This window comes from Triturus cristatus, chromosome 1_1 (genome assembly GCF_964204655.1).
Source record: "Triturus cristatus chromosome 1_1, aTriCri1.1, whole genome shotgun sequence".
NCBI lineage: Eukaryota > Metazoa > Chordata > Amphibia > Caudata > Salamandridae > Triturus > Triturus cristatus.
This window is the reverse complement of record NC_140579.1, coordinates 1215841648-1215856716: the sequence shown is the minus strand read 5'-3', so window position 1 is coordinate 1215856716 and position 15069 is coordinate 1215841648. Positions and strand designations below refer to the sequence as shown.

The 15069-nt window shown below is 48.9% G+C and overlaps 1 protein-coding gene across 1 annotated transcript in view; it reads left to right on the top strand.

Annotated features, from left to right (window-relative positions):
* The first annotated feature begins 9421 nt into the window (after nt 1–9421).
* Nucleotides 9422–15069, top strand: part of LOC146871853 (retinoblastoma-binding protein 5-like) — a 99224-nt gene continuing 93576 nt past the window's right edge. Inside the window, exon 1 of the mRNA XM_085599787.1 lies at nt 9422–9644. The gene's annotated coding sequence lies outside the window, so the exon portion shown is untranslated. The remainder of the gene's footprint in view (nt 9645–15069) is intronic.

The following is a 15069-nucleotide window of genomic DNA, read 5'->3' as shown; positions in this document are numbered from 1 at the left end:
CACCAAAATGTCGTCCTGGAAGAATTGGATGCCCTCCTTCTTGTGGAACAGCCGGTACATGAGCTTTTGGAAGACGGCTGCTGCTGAGGCTAATCCAAACGGCATCTGCAGGAATTTGTAGCACCCGAACGGGGTGATGAACGACGTTAGGTGGTTGCATGACTTGTATAGAGCAATCTGGTGGTAGGCCGACGTCAAGTCTATTGTGGAGAACTACCTTGCCCCTTGGGTCTTGGCCAACATCTCATTGATTCTGGGAAGGGGGAACTTGTCCACTAAAATGTTCTTGTTAAGATCCCTGAGGTCCACACACAACCTCACCTTCCCATTGGGTTTCTGCGCCACTACTAAGGGGGCCAACCACTCTGCGTTGTCTATTGCTTCTATTACCCGTTGTCTTCCAGCCTCTGCAATTCCTCCTGCACAGCCGCCCTGGTCCGGAATGGGATGTTTCGCACTCTGTGGGACACCGGTCGGGCCCCTTCCTTCAGGTTTATCTTGTGTGTAAATCTCGCTAAACGGCCGATTGAGCCTTTGAAGACTTCCGGGAATTCTTCTTTCCATCGTTGCGCCTCCAGACCCGGCTCCTCCTCGGTCAATAGCACTTGCGTGCGTCCTCCTGGGTTCAATTTTATCCCTAGCTCGCCCTAGTCCTTCCAGCCCAGTACCGATGGTTCTTTCTCCGCCACGTATAATTTCCCTTCGCCTTTGAACTCGAAGGTTAGGGGGCAATATCCCACCATGGGTATGGGTTCCCCTGTGAATGTTATGGGGTGGATGTCCATGGACCTCAGCCAGTACACTGTTCCCGGTGCGAAGTCTTCCTCCCATATCTTCCTCCTGATGATCGTGTAGGGCGATCCTGAATCCGCGACCATTGTGATTCTCACTCCCCCTATGCTCACCTCACACTTCGGCTTCTTGTCCACCGAGCCCTCTATGCCCAGTATCTGTTCTTCTACGATCAGGATCTCGTCGTCCTCCTCCTGGTTCTCGTCTTCTTCCTCCTTGCCTGTTTCTTGCGCCACGTATTTCACCTGTCGTCTCGGTGATTTCCTTCGGCATACCCTCTCGTAATGTCCCACCAGCCCGCAGTATGCGCACTTGGCTCGGAACGCCGGGCATCCCTTGTCGTTGGCGGCATGGCTGCCACTGCCGCATCTGTAGCATGCGCTCGTGCTCCCTTGCCTCTGTCCTTGCGATTTCGTGATGCGGGCGTTGTACCTTCTGTAGTTCCGCATGCCTTGTTGTCCTGCTGGCGCATTTCCATCATGGACCTTCCGATCCTCTATCTTGCACACCGCTTGTTCTGGTAGCCGTTCGCGTTTGGCCGCTTCCGCGCACCTTCTGGTCAATTCTGCTTTCTTCACCATGGATACTACGGTCTTCAGAGGTGCGTCGCCGTTTGCCCATAACTTTTCCTGGATGGAGGTGTTTACCGTGTGCATGATGATTTGGTCCCTGATTAGTTCCTCCTGTAGGATCCCAAACTTGCACGTCAGGGCCAGCTTCTGCAGTGCTGCTACGTACTCATCGACCGTCTCTCCTTTGTTCTGTGCCCTGTGGTAGAAGTTGTACCTGTCAATGGCTGTGCACACGGCCGGGCGGTAATGGGCATCTAGGTCTTCCATCGCGTGTTGGAACACGTTGTCATCTTCCGCCGGCCTCACTTACTTCACCAGGTCTTCATACACCCTCTGCCCCGCAGGCCCTAGATGATGAAGGAGTATCTTCTTCTTCCGCGAGCTCGTGACCTCCGTCTCGCCCTCTTCCTCTAAGGCCGACAGGTAATTTAGGAAGTACCTTTTCCAGTCCTCCCACGGCATTTCTGGCTCCCCAACTTTGGTTAGGAAAGGCACGGGGTTCGTCAAGGAGAACGTCTGGGAACTCATCTTCCTTCTAACCCTCTCCCGTCGTGCCTTTGAATTGGAAATGTCGGGTGCACTGGCTCCTCGGGCGCTTCTGCCCCCAAATTCGCCGTCCTTGCTTGACTCTCCGCTGTCCGCGTGGTCCTCACTATCCCCCTCCAGGTTTTCAGAACTGCGCCCCTTCCCACGGCCACCGGTGCACTCACCCCGCCTTTCTGGGTTTTCTGGGGCTCACACGCTCCTTCTTTCCTGGCACGGGCTAGGGGCTCAGCACTCTGCCCTGCTCCCCCTCCGTCGCTCTGCCACGCTCCCGCTCGTTTTAGCCGTGGTACCAACTCACTTTGCACCGTGGTCACCAACCTGCCTTCGTCCCCCACGTGGTTCCTGGAAGCAGCGCTGGGCTCTCTCACCTCCTCGTCACCATTGTAATGTATTGGGTCACCACACAATGTGCCTATGCAAATGAGGAGACCACTGCTGCGGAGGTAACGGGGGTTTATTACGTAATTACATGTACTACGGGAGCGCCGGCTCGGAGCTCCGATCTCGTTGAAATTGGCGCGCTAATGCCAATCCTAAAATGGCCGCCCCCGGAAGTCCGCTGACGTCACACGCAGTGTGCGTCGCAGACTAGACCGCTACACACCACAGTCTCGCTCATCAGACATCACAAGCTGTCTGGTTGTGAAAGACCTTTTGTGGACATACGAATAACATACTGCTTGTTGCTTACAGTTGGTTGACTTAACTGCTAGCTTCTTTATCAATGGCTTGCCCACCTTTTCTTGCGATTTTCCCCTCCCTTGGAGCATACCCTCTTTACCGTCAGTTTGAATGGCTGACTCGTATTTTTTCTCTCTAAGACAAACTCATTAAGAGGAAGTGAAGCCGGCACGCTCTGACCGAAGAGAAGCAAGGAAATTATATTGAATATGAAGCTAATCTTACCCTTGGGTGCTGGAAGCGCTGTTTGCTACTGGTGCATGCTGCTATTGCACAGTTCTGATGTGCTGTTTTTTAAACTTACCCCTTCGTTTTTCATTTGTGTTTTACTTCATTTGTTTTGCCCTGTTTTTATTCTGTGGCATTGGATGTTCGAGCTATTTCCCCAGTCACGCATCTCTTGCACTCTAAATTGTTGTATCCACCGCTTTTAGAGCGGGTCCCTGCCCGGTAGAGCTCGATATTGCGGCCATATTGGGGGTAGGAAGGGCCGTTTTGGAGCGCCATTGTTGTTAGCGCTCTAGCGCTCCGGTGGTCAGGTCGGCAGCCTACTTAAATCCCATACTCAGGTGGGCCAGTCTGAACAAGGTACCCTTGGGTGCTGGAAGCGCTGTTTGCTACTGGTGCATGCTGCTATTGCACAGTTCTGATGTGCTGTTTTTTAAGCTTACCCCTTCGTTTTTCATTTGTGTTTTACTTCATTTGTTTTGCCCTGTTTTTATTCTGTGGCATTGGATGTTCGAGCTATTTCCCCAGTCACGCATCTCTTGCACTCTAAATTGTTGTATCCACCGCTTTTAGAGCGGGTCCCTGCCCGGTAGAGCTCGATATTGCCGCCATATTGGGGGTAGGAAGGGCCGTTTTGGAGCGCCATTGTTGTTAGTGCTCTAGCGCTCCGGTGGTCAGGTCGGCAGCCTACTTAAACGACTCATGGATACGCGCAGCGGGAGCGCCGTTTATGCGCCGGAGGTGCGCCAGAGGTAAGCCCGTTTGCACCCGTTCGCGCACAGTCAGGCTCAGGGCTCGGACCCTCTGCCCCAGTATGTATGCTGCCTTTTGTGTACTCACGCCAGTCTCTACTATCACTAAAGGGCTACACACCCCCGATTTGTTACCACTCGTTAAATTTAGCCCGTGGACAATCTACGTGTACTAATTGTGCATTTGGGACCACAGAGAGTGACAAGTTAAGTAGCCGATGTGAACGGGACTTAAAAATGGCACTAGTAAACTGCCGTTCGTTGCCTAAACATGCTGTTGAGATCTCTCTTTTACTTCTCGACAAATCTTTGGATATCTTGTTTCTTACGGAAACTTGGTTGAGCCCCACCTCGGACCCTGATATCGTGCGGTCATTGCCCCCTGGGTATTTGATCCAGCACAAGGATAGAGGCGTGAAAGCGGGGGGAGGGGTCGCTATCATCTATAAGGATTACATCACATGTCGTTTACTTGAGCTTTCAATTTCGGATAGTGAGAGTGTACACTTTGTCATTACAACATCCCCAGCTACCTCCTTCTCAGGCCTCCTGATCTACCGCCCCCCGGGCCCTCTGGGGCTCTTTCAGGAAAACCTGGCTGAAACAGTGATGGATGTAGCCACTACTGTCTCTAACTTTTTGGTGCTGGGGGACTTCAACCTTCATTTTAATAAACACTCGGATTTGGCCGCTTCAGAAGTCATAAAGGATCTGGGCAGCTATGACCTAAGTCAAAAGGTATTACATCCTACTCATTCGAAGGGCAACCTTCTGGACCCCATTTTTTGTAACATTCCTGGCCTCATTACCGAAGTTCCTGTTCCGGTCCCTTGGTCAGACCATATGGTGGTCCCTTTTAGTTGGAAGATGGCTCAGCCTAATTCTTCCTCAAATTCTTATAGAGGGCTAGCCAGGCATTGGTCCAAGCTTGACCTTTCTAAATGGGCAAGCATCCTGAAGCGCACTGAACCCTCAGTCCATTTGGACGTGGAGAGAGCCAATCAGGAGTTTAACCTGTGGATAGAGCGGTCCTTGGACAGTCTGGTGCCAAAAAAAACAATAACAACCAAGAAAGGCCTCACCAAGCATCCTTGGTTAAATCAGGAGCTGAGAGCTCTTAAACAAGAGTGTAAAAGGGAAGAGAGGCAATGGAGGAGAGATTTTAATGGGGAAAAAAAAGCAGATACAGAGCGGTTCTAAAGAAATACAAGACCGCCCTGATTAATACCAAATCTGCTTTCTTTGCCAGTAAAATCGAGTCCTCTGCTAATGCTCCCAGGGAGATATTTAGAATTGTGAAATTGCTGACTAAAGTCCCTGACCCACGGCCTGTCTCGGACGAAGCAGGCAGTCGATGCGAAGAACTGGCGACTTTCTTCTGCACCAAGATTAAAAAGATCATTGATACGCTTCCTCCACTATCTCCAATCGCCTCTCAAATGCCACCTGTTAGTCAGAATCTATCGGATCACCCCAGGCTCTCCTTCTTCTCTCCTCTTAGGGAGGATCTTTTGCCTACTTTGCTGAATACCATCAAGAGTGGCTCTCCGTGTGATCCTGCTCCGATAAGCATTTTAAATGCAGCCCTTTCCACCGTCAGCAAACCAATTGTGAATATGGTGAATGCATCTTTAAACTCAGCTATTGTGCCTAGAGAATGGAAGATAGCAATGGTTAGGGCCTTGCTTAAGAAACCCAGTTTGGATCCAGGGGACTTTTCCAACTACCGTCCTATTTCTCTATTACCGGGCATTAGTAAACTGACTGAGAAATTCGTCAATTCACAATTGGCTTCCTTTTTGGAAACTAATAATTTGCTGCATCCATCACAACTTGGGTTCAGGAAAGGACAGGGAACAGAAACTGCCTTGTTGAGGGTGGTGGAGGATGCCAGGAGGATTTTGGATGATGGTGGCAGCGCAGCCATTATCCTCCTGGACCTCAGTGCCGCCTTCGACACAGTTAACCATCACATTCTGGTTTCCCGCCGCAGCAATATGGGAATCACGGGCAAGGCTCTTAAGTGGCGGGAATCCTTCCTTGAGCACAGATTTTTTAGGGTCTTTGAAGATGATCATTGCTCCGGTCCGGTCCCGTTACAGTGTGGGGTTCCGCAGGGGTCGTCCCTCAGCCCCACATTGTTCAATGTGTATATGGCCCCTTTGGCGGAGATAGTGGTTCCCTTCGGGGTCCAGCTTGTGAGTTACGCCGATGACACTCAGCTGGTGTTCTCCCTGAATCAGTTCAGACAGTCTCCGCTGCAGTTACGTAACTGTTTAGAAGCTGTGGCATGTTGGATGGACCAATCCCACCTTAAACTGAATGGCGGGAAAACAGAGCTGCTGTTGCTGGGATGGCAGGCGAGCTTTGACAACGCGACCTTCTGGCCTTTGTGTATGGGGCCGGGCTCTATCTCTAATCCAGAAATTAAAAGCCTTGGGCTCTGGCTCGATACGGAGCTAACTTTCAGAACTCAGGCTAGGAAGGTTGCTGCCACTTGTTTTGGGATTCTAAAAACCTTGCGAAAAATCCTCCCACAACTGCCGGAAAGGGCCAGAAAAATCCTAATACAATCTCTGATCCTTTCCAGGATAGATTATGCGAATTCCTTGTATTTGGGAGTACCAGCCTCCACGACCAAAAGGCTTCAAGTCGTTCAGAACGTGGCGGCAAGACTTCTAATGGGCATCAATCACCGCACATCAGCTAAACCCGCCCTGAAATCTCTTCACTGGCTTCCGGTGAAAGAGCGGGTTTTCTTTAAATCTTTGTGTATGGCACATAAACTCCTCCACGGGAAAGGTCCTCCCATCTTGGAAAATTTGGTCATTCCCCACAAATCCCCTCTAAATCTTCGATCCAATGATCAGAACTTGGTAGTGATCCCTCGAATTAAGAGATCTCGTTCGGGTGGGCGTCTTTTTTCACTAAATGCCTCCAAACTTTGGAACTCCCTTCCTCTGATGCTTCGCCAGAAGCCTTGTCTGCTTGTGTTTCAGCAGAAGTTGAAAACCTGGCTCTTTCCGAGGACTTAAGTCATGTTTTCTGGTCTAGTTAACGGCTTTCCTATTTTCCTTGGGTTACCCTTGTTGAGCGCTGGGATGCTTTCGAGTAGCCATGCGCTATATAAGAGCTTCTTCAATTCAATTCAATTCAATCAATGATAAGCAATGGGCGGGCTCTAAACCCTCTGTAGTGAAGATCGCGTCATTCTACTGGCGTGCACATGCATGGTGTCAGTGTGCTTTTTTAGGTCTCGCCTACGCAGCGCACATGTGCTGCATAGGAGGACCTTTAGCCATCGTTCTTCTCTTTTTGGAAGCACACACTCGTGCTTGTGGTGGCATCCAACTTGCGGGAGTGCGCAGGGGCGCACCACAAGCACGAGTGTGTGCTTTCAAAAAGAGCAGACTGCTAGCGCGCGCGCACCACTCGCGGGTGCACTCCTCCGCCTCTCTTTTCTGTTTGTGTCAGCGCCCGTTGAAATTCAGGTAATCTCTGTGTGGTGCAGTGCCACCACCATCTGTCGTTCTATTAGGTATTTATATGTATGCGCTGTGATTGCCAATTTTTTTAATTTACTTTAGGTTTTCTGCTTGTGGCACTCGTGTTTTTAGTCGCTACTAAAGAGCGTTGCCTGCATTTCTTCTTTCCCTCCCACTTCTCCGGTTTGCTGCCTGCCGCACTTCTCAGCTGCTTGTGTTGTGATTTAGGATTTTCTTTATTTGACATGTTTTGCTTGAGACGCTTCCTTTCTGCTCCCGTCCAGCACTTCTATTTTGCTGCCCCGCCCTACATCCCTCCCCACCGTTCCCGCTTGATTTTTTTATTTCAAAGAAATTCAGTTGGTTTAATTAAATGAATATTAGAAAAACAAAAACGGAGGGTTGAACACAATAGGAGGCATGAAAGAAATGTTTAATTTGTGATGCCAATGTTCGCTGCTAATTCACTCACTGGCTGAAGGGGGAGTGGGGCGATTTTACGAAAAGAAAAGGGTCCTTACATGCTGTGCTTGGAATTACCCAGTAAATGCCCCAGATGAGAGTGGCGCCAGCAGGTCATGTACCGAGTGAATATCCATAAATACAGTAATTTAGAGGCCAAACTGTTATTCTTATATTGATGCCCAAATGTCTCTAGACCTGTATCTTGCAAGCATTTGACAGTATCCCCTTCGCTGTTGTCCATAATACATTTATTTTAAATTGTAGTACTGGTAATTAAAATATACTACTGTATACACATATCCTCTTCCCAGAAGCTGTGTCAAGTTTACCTTGGAAACTGAAATAGACGTCGATAACAGGCCTCAATAAAAAAAATTTAAAAAACGTCCAGGCGTCAATAAACATTTTGATTAATGGAAAGTCGGATGGCGTATTCTGTTATTTGGTAAAATCCTTGCAGAGATTTAAAGAGACCACGTCCCCCGATTTAAGCCCCCAGGTTGTGCCCAGAGAGCAGCATATGCTTTATATCTCGCTGGAGTTTACTACCCTAGCATTCTAATATGGGCAGGGCTTTAAGTGGGATGAAAAAACTCGGGGGATCTCTCAAAGGGAGGCGGACAATGTAATTAAGGATTGGCTTAAAAACACTAAAAATCTGTGCTTAGCTTAGAGTGCCCTCCGATTGGTATTTTGTTGCTTCTGTCATTGCATCCAGATTTATTAAACAACAAGTATATAATCACACCTACAACAAGCCCGGACTACTGGCGTTGTCAATGGTGGTTAGTTGCATAAGGAAAAAAAACAAGCATAGGCATAGCCAATAGGTCTCACCTTTGGGACCTTATAAGTATTTAGTTATGCAGCACAATATCTTTGGTGCAACAACATCAACTGTTGCATGGCTAAACACTTATAAGGTCCCAAAGGCGAGACCTATTGGCTATGACAATGCTTGTTTTTTCTTTGTAGAAACAGATGTTTCAAAGCTCACCATGTGTTAATCCAGCATGTCCAGTTGGTAATGGGATTTAATAACCTGATGGCTAGGCGCACAAGTGATCTACATGTGGACACTGCTGCTTATTTATTTTTGCTTTTTTGACATTTTGTAGATCACCAGTAACAATGTGTTCTCCAACCCTGAGTAGAGCATGATAGTGGGGCACAGTGTGAAGATAAAAGATCGATTAAGGGGCAGGGCTAGGTATGGAAGTTAGAAGATGTTAAAAAGTTTCAAGGAAATTAACGGAAAGAGAACAGTCTGAATGCGTGATAAGAGTCCTGAGGGCACTGGAATAAGGATGGGGAAAGCAGGAGGAGGCCTTAAATGCTTATGCTGCATTGAGGTCATATCCTGAACAATGATCTTATTAATCATTTGAAGTTCAGATGGACAGAGTATGGGAACGGGGCCAAAGCTGGAGGGTACAGAAGTGAAGATAGGGAGAGAAGTAGGTGGGAAGCTTTAAAAGGAATAGAAGTAAAAACTGGGACGGAAGAAGTGCCATGAGGAAACATGAAAACAGAAATGGAGGGAGGAGGAGAAATGGATATATGAGAAGCAAAGGAAGTTGAGGTCAGCAGTGAGAGTAAAGGCGAGGTATAGGAGTTGAAGCAGATTTGTTTTTTCGAGTTTTATTTTTTTTAGTTAACTACTTCAGAATTTCTGTGAAAATAAATGTGAGCAAGTACAGTTAGCATAAATAGTGGAACTTCTACATTCTGGTAGAGAGCACACCGCTCGTGAGCTGTGGAAGCGAGGGCCGACCGCGGAGCTGCAGCAGAGGGGTCGGGCGGGGGCGAGGTGCTTGACAGCGGATGAACTCGAGGCAGGCAGGAAGCAGCCCCGGGCTCCGCCTCTGCTGGCTCCCCACGAGCAGACCTCAGAAGCACTGCCGAGGCGGATAAACAACGGGGCGCAGGGCATCTGACAACACGCACGCACGCACCTAACAGAGCCAGCCCGAGAGCCCCGGCTGTGAGCATTTCAGCGTTCCAGTGTGTGGGCGTTTCAGCTGTGGTCGTCGGCGGCGGCGGCAGTATTGCTGAAGGGAGAGCTACGGGAAGGGGGACTGTAACGGCTCGAGAGGAGCAGTAAACTCCCGGAGAAGCTCCCGGTAAGAGCAGATAAAAGCGCATATTTATACAAGGTGATTTTTACTCGACAAAGAACTGTAACTGTAACAACGAGCTGAAGGGAGCTAAAGGGAGTGCTGGGACTGCTGAGGAAGTTCACAGAGGGGACAATTGGAGTTGGGTGTTTGGTGAATCTGCTGGCACGAAACATTGAAATATTGAAAAGCAAGCAGTGCACTTGGACCCTGTGGAGCCTGTGGAGGTGATTACAACGGGGACTGCGAGGACCAGCAGCCCCGTAATTCTGTGCAGCTGTGTGCCTCTTCCCCGGCCCCCTACTTCTACTTGATTGCCTACTTAGTTGCCTACGCATACCGCTTTGCGGGACGTGCGTGGTTGAAGCTAAGGGCGGGCCCGTTCGAGCCGTTAGAGACCGGAGGAGGCCGGGCCGGACCGGGCCCCCCCTCTAACAACTAAAAAATTCAGAAAATTTACGCAACCTTTCCGCAGACTGCTCCTCTCAAGGAAGTTCCCATGACCACGACCCCTAACATCTTACCTCTGTCCCTAATCCCTGCCATCACCGCTGCAGACCTGACCAAACTAGGCAAGAAAGTGGAGTCTGGCTCTCCAGCGGATCCCATGAGCCCTTCCCATTTCATGTCTTCAATGGACTTCTTTTCATCCCCCATGCTGAACATCCTCAACATCTCCTTCGCCACAGGACTCGTACCCATCGCTTGGAAACAAGCATGGGTATCACCGATAATTAAAAAACCCACCCTGGACCCCACCAAGCCAGAAAACTTTCGGCCCATTTCCCTTCTCCCATGGATGTCCAAAATTGCCGAAACCCATGTAAATGAGTCTCTGTCGAAACACCTGGACAATCATGGAATCCTGGACCCTTCCCAAAATGGCTTCCGTGCAGGCCACAGTACGGAGTCTGCCCTACTAGCTACCTCGGAGCGTCTCCGGATGATTCTAGATGCCGGTCATAGTGCTGCGCTGATTCTCCTCGATCTCAGCGCAGCCTTTGACACGGTATCTCATAACATCCTGCTAGAACGTCTGGAGACTACCGGTGTGACTGGCCCGGCACTTGCATGGTTCCGATCCTTTTTCAAGGATAGATCATTCAAGGTGTCTGCCCCTCCTTACCTCTCTAAACCTCACCCCATCGCTCAGGGGGTTCCACAGGGTTCAGCGCTGAGCCCCTCCCTCTTCAACCTATACGTCCAGCCACTCACGGACGTAGCTAGAGAATGGGGGCTCACGCTTGTATCATACGCGGACGACACCCAGTTGGTTGTCACCCTCTCGGAAAGCCCGTCCGCCATGGCATCCAACTTCAAAGAGGGTATGTCTGCTGTGGCTCGCTGGATGACGGACAACTACCTCCAACTCAACGCCGGAAAAACCGAGGTGCTCCTCCTGGGCCGTAACATCAGCCTTTGGAACGAGCACTGGTGGCCGTCATCCTTAGGCAACACCCCACTCCCCAAAAGCTGTGTGAAAAATCTGGGAGTCTGGGTTGATGCCAACCTTAGTTTCCAATCCCACACAAAAAAGGTGGCAGCCACCTGCATAGGCCTTTTAAGGAACCTCAGGCCCATACTTGGGCTCTTCGATGCCAAGGCCCGCCAGCTCATTATCCAGGCCACCATTCTATCACGCCTGGACTACGCTAATGTCCTCCTGTTGGGAGCTAATAAAGCGGAAACAGCCAGATTCCAACGCATTCAAAATGCGGCAGCTAGAACGCTGGTTGGCCTCCCACGGAGGTGCTCAGCCAGAGCCACCATCCGCAAGCTCCACTGGCTACCCGTGGACCACAGAATCCAATTCAAGGCCTTAGTCATGATCTTTAAGATCGTGAAACTGGGAAGCCCCCCTCTGCTCCGAAGCCTTGTCCAACCCTACGCCCCTGGCCGTGCTCTTCGCTCTACCAACCAACTCCTCCTGTCAATCCCTAGGTTTCGACTTTGCCGAACTGGAGGCCGCTCCTTTGGGGTCCTTGGCCCCAAACTGTGGAACGATCTCCCCCTCAGCATTCGCACTATTGACTCCCTCCCTGCTTTTCGCAAAGCAATTAAGACTCATCTCTTCCCTGCTGCCTAGTTACCCCTCCCCCTCCACCTCAGATTAGTTTGTCTGTTCTTAGCGCCGGGACACCCCTTTGCCGGGGTAGCTGTTGCGCTCTACCAAATCAATCAAATCAAATCAAATCAAATCAAACTATACCTATACCTAGGAGGCTTCTTTGCAATGGAAGGTAGGAGAAAGAGAGATATATTCTGCCGAACAAACAATAAGTTGTGGTGACTTGGATGTGCTGAATATTGCTGCTAATTCGGTGGGGTCACAGGCTAATTTGATTCCTGTTAATAAAGACATTGGATCAGATTTGTCTATAGGACCTGTGACTCGGGCTAAGGATACCCCAAAGACTAAACTGATAGCCCTAGAAAAGTCGCCTGGAGCAATCCTGAAGAGGAAATGTGGAGGTATTCATCGAAAGGGGAAGAATGGAAAGGTGAACAAATCTGATAAAAGTAATAAATGGGCTATACTGTATTCTTCTGCCAATGAAGTAGCTCAGCATAATAATGTGGCGGCAGGTACACCAAAGGTGGGCGATGCGGACATGAGAACTTCCCAAACAGTGGACTTCAATTGGCAGAGGATCGAGGGTCTCATCACTTTGTCCATGCAGCCACTACTAGAATGACTAACATGCATTGAAACTAAGCTGGACAAAATTGTAGGAACAATGTTGTCAAATGTGGATATTACTAGAATACTACAGTAAATTTTGATAGGACAAACGTTCCATTGAAGGAGGGATTCGGGGATGGTGGGGGATCTGCTGGACCTATCTCTACTCAGAAAGCTCAAGTAATGGCCCCAAGTGTTGTAAGGAAAGTAGGGGTAAATTCGGACAATTCATCTGCACTAGAGCCGATAATTGTGGGGGCACGGGAGAGGGACTGTGAGGAAAGGCCCCTGGGAGTTTTAAGCACTCAAAGAAAGCCAATATCTGGGCAGCAAATCCCAGGTAGGATGGTGGCCAAACCCATTCAGTCCCATTTGGACCTCCCCGCCAGATTGTGCGCTGTATGTGGTAATACTGACGGGGGTGCCAGAATTGGATCAGGGGAAGTCCGAAACACACGAACAACTTAAATGTAAAATAATCCACTGGCTAAATTCTAATAGACCCCTTCCGGGCGAAGTCTATAGCCAGATACTGTGCGTGAGGAGAGTCAGCTGGGTAGGGAACCAACCTAAAAATGAAGTAGGTGATTGTGTTGTTGTAAACTTTAGGGACCCGAGAGCTGTAAGACATATATGTGCATGGCCGATGAGACCCATTGGCGTAACCATTAGGGCCTATAATTTAAACAATTTTTATTGCCCTTTTTATCAATCATCCAACTGTAACCAACAAGAAGAGAATAGGGCTGGATACAACGGCTTACAATTTATGGTGCCACTCAGTAATAGATTTAGCGGTTTAGATCTGGTAGATTGACTGACTCCCATGTTCACTAATAAGTATGTTAGGTTAAAACAAACAACTAGTGGGGCTCAGGGAGGAGGGCTGCCTCTCCAAATTGCCCCACGTATTGAAGAGGGACTGGCCTTGGGTGGCTGGATAGCCAGGAATGATTCAGGGTATACTGCTAGGGTGAGTGGGGATGGCAATCAGGGGATGGGTGCAGATATTAGACCTCCTTATTTAACAACTCAGGCGGTTGGTAGAGGCACAGTATTCCCAGTGGATGTGGGCAGGTTGACTGCCCATGAGGGAGAAGGGATGGGTCAAACTGCTATTTTAAATATTGCTGAAGAACCCACTGTTGTAGGGGACAACTTTGACCCAGAGCAACCCCAAATTGGGGCGGGTGGGACAAAGGAAACAATAAATATCCTGTCGTCGAATGTGGCTGGGGTTAAAAACAAATTGCTGTGCCCAGATTGGGGAGCTTTGGTGGAGGGAAGTGATGTTTGCCTATTCCAGGAAACTTGGTCTTTGGCTGATATATATTGGAGAGGGTATTCTACATTTAGTGTACCAGCAACCACGAAGGGTAAGGGCAGACCATCAGGGGGACTTAGCATCTGGGTTGGTACACATCTGGGGGCCCAGGCAGTCCAGATCCCTACTGGGTCGTTAGATGTACAGTGTGTCTTGCTTACTTTCTCAGAAAACAGACAAACTGCTTGTATAAACATCTACTCACGGCCAACTGTGTGTGGGAGGGAATCTGGAACGATTGACCAACTTAGGCAGTTTATTCTAACCTTGAACCCATCAATTACTCTAATTGTGGGCGGTGATTTTAACTGCCAGTATGAGCCACTTACTGATACAACCCAAGATGGTCTAGATGATGAGGACCGGCACTGGCATATTCCGGAAACGCAGATTCTGGTAGTTAGAGCTTGGACTCCCCTGGTGTTACAAATTAACTCTTTCACTCTTCTGTCCTCTTTTAGAGCCTGTAATGGGAGGACAAAGTCAGATAGACCGGGGCGTATGACCTTCAATAGGGAAGGCCACAATTCCATCCTGGATTATATTTTGGTCGAATTTAGAACTTGGGGAATGGTTCAGGATTTCATAATATATGATAGGAAAGATAGTGATCATAATCCTCTGGTTATGATGTTAAAACCAGAGAGTCTGGGTATGTCAAATCCAATCCCAGATAAAAACTCAATTGGACCTCCGCTCCTATTAACTAATAACAGGCGGAGAGTCAAGTGGCCACAAATATTAGGCTCCCCGAATAAACTTGCAGATGTGTATCGAAGGTTTCTGCCTTCCCTGAGTGATATGGGTGAGGTGCAGGATAAAGCTAAGCACACAGGGATTGGCGATGAGCCCTTGAAAATACACCAAGGGCTCATTCAAAATCTCTCCGATGTGTTTTACCCGGAAGGAAGGTCAAAGACAAATCCAGTTGTAGCCCACTGTTGGTTCAATGCTCATTGCAGGGAAGCCAAAAAGGACTTGGTCCTTGCGGTCAAGTCAAAGGATAAAACTAGGATTAAGTACTGTTGGTGCTTATATAAGCAGGCTATTCAGAAGGGAAAGAAAGAGTGGGAGGCGGATAACTGGGAAGACCTTAGAGTTGCACTAAAGTCCAAAGATTTTAAATCCTTTTGGACAATTATTAGTTGTGGGAGCAGGGTAGGTAGATTGGCCAATGAACCAAATATAGCTGCATCGGTTTGGGAATTGCATTCTGAGGCCCTGTATTCCCCACCGAGTAATGATGAATTTGAAACCACTCTCACATGCCTCCTCCATGAGTATCGACTGGAGGGGGCCTGGGAGATTACATTGGTGGAGGTAGAGGATGCCATTTTGAAATTAGCTCCAAAAAAGGCCCCTGGACTAGATAAGATAACGGGAGATCTATACCGCTCTGAACCGAAAATATGGGCTCCTTATTT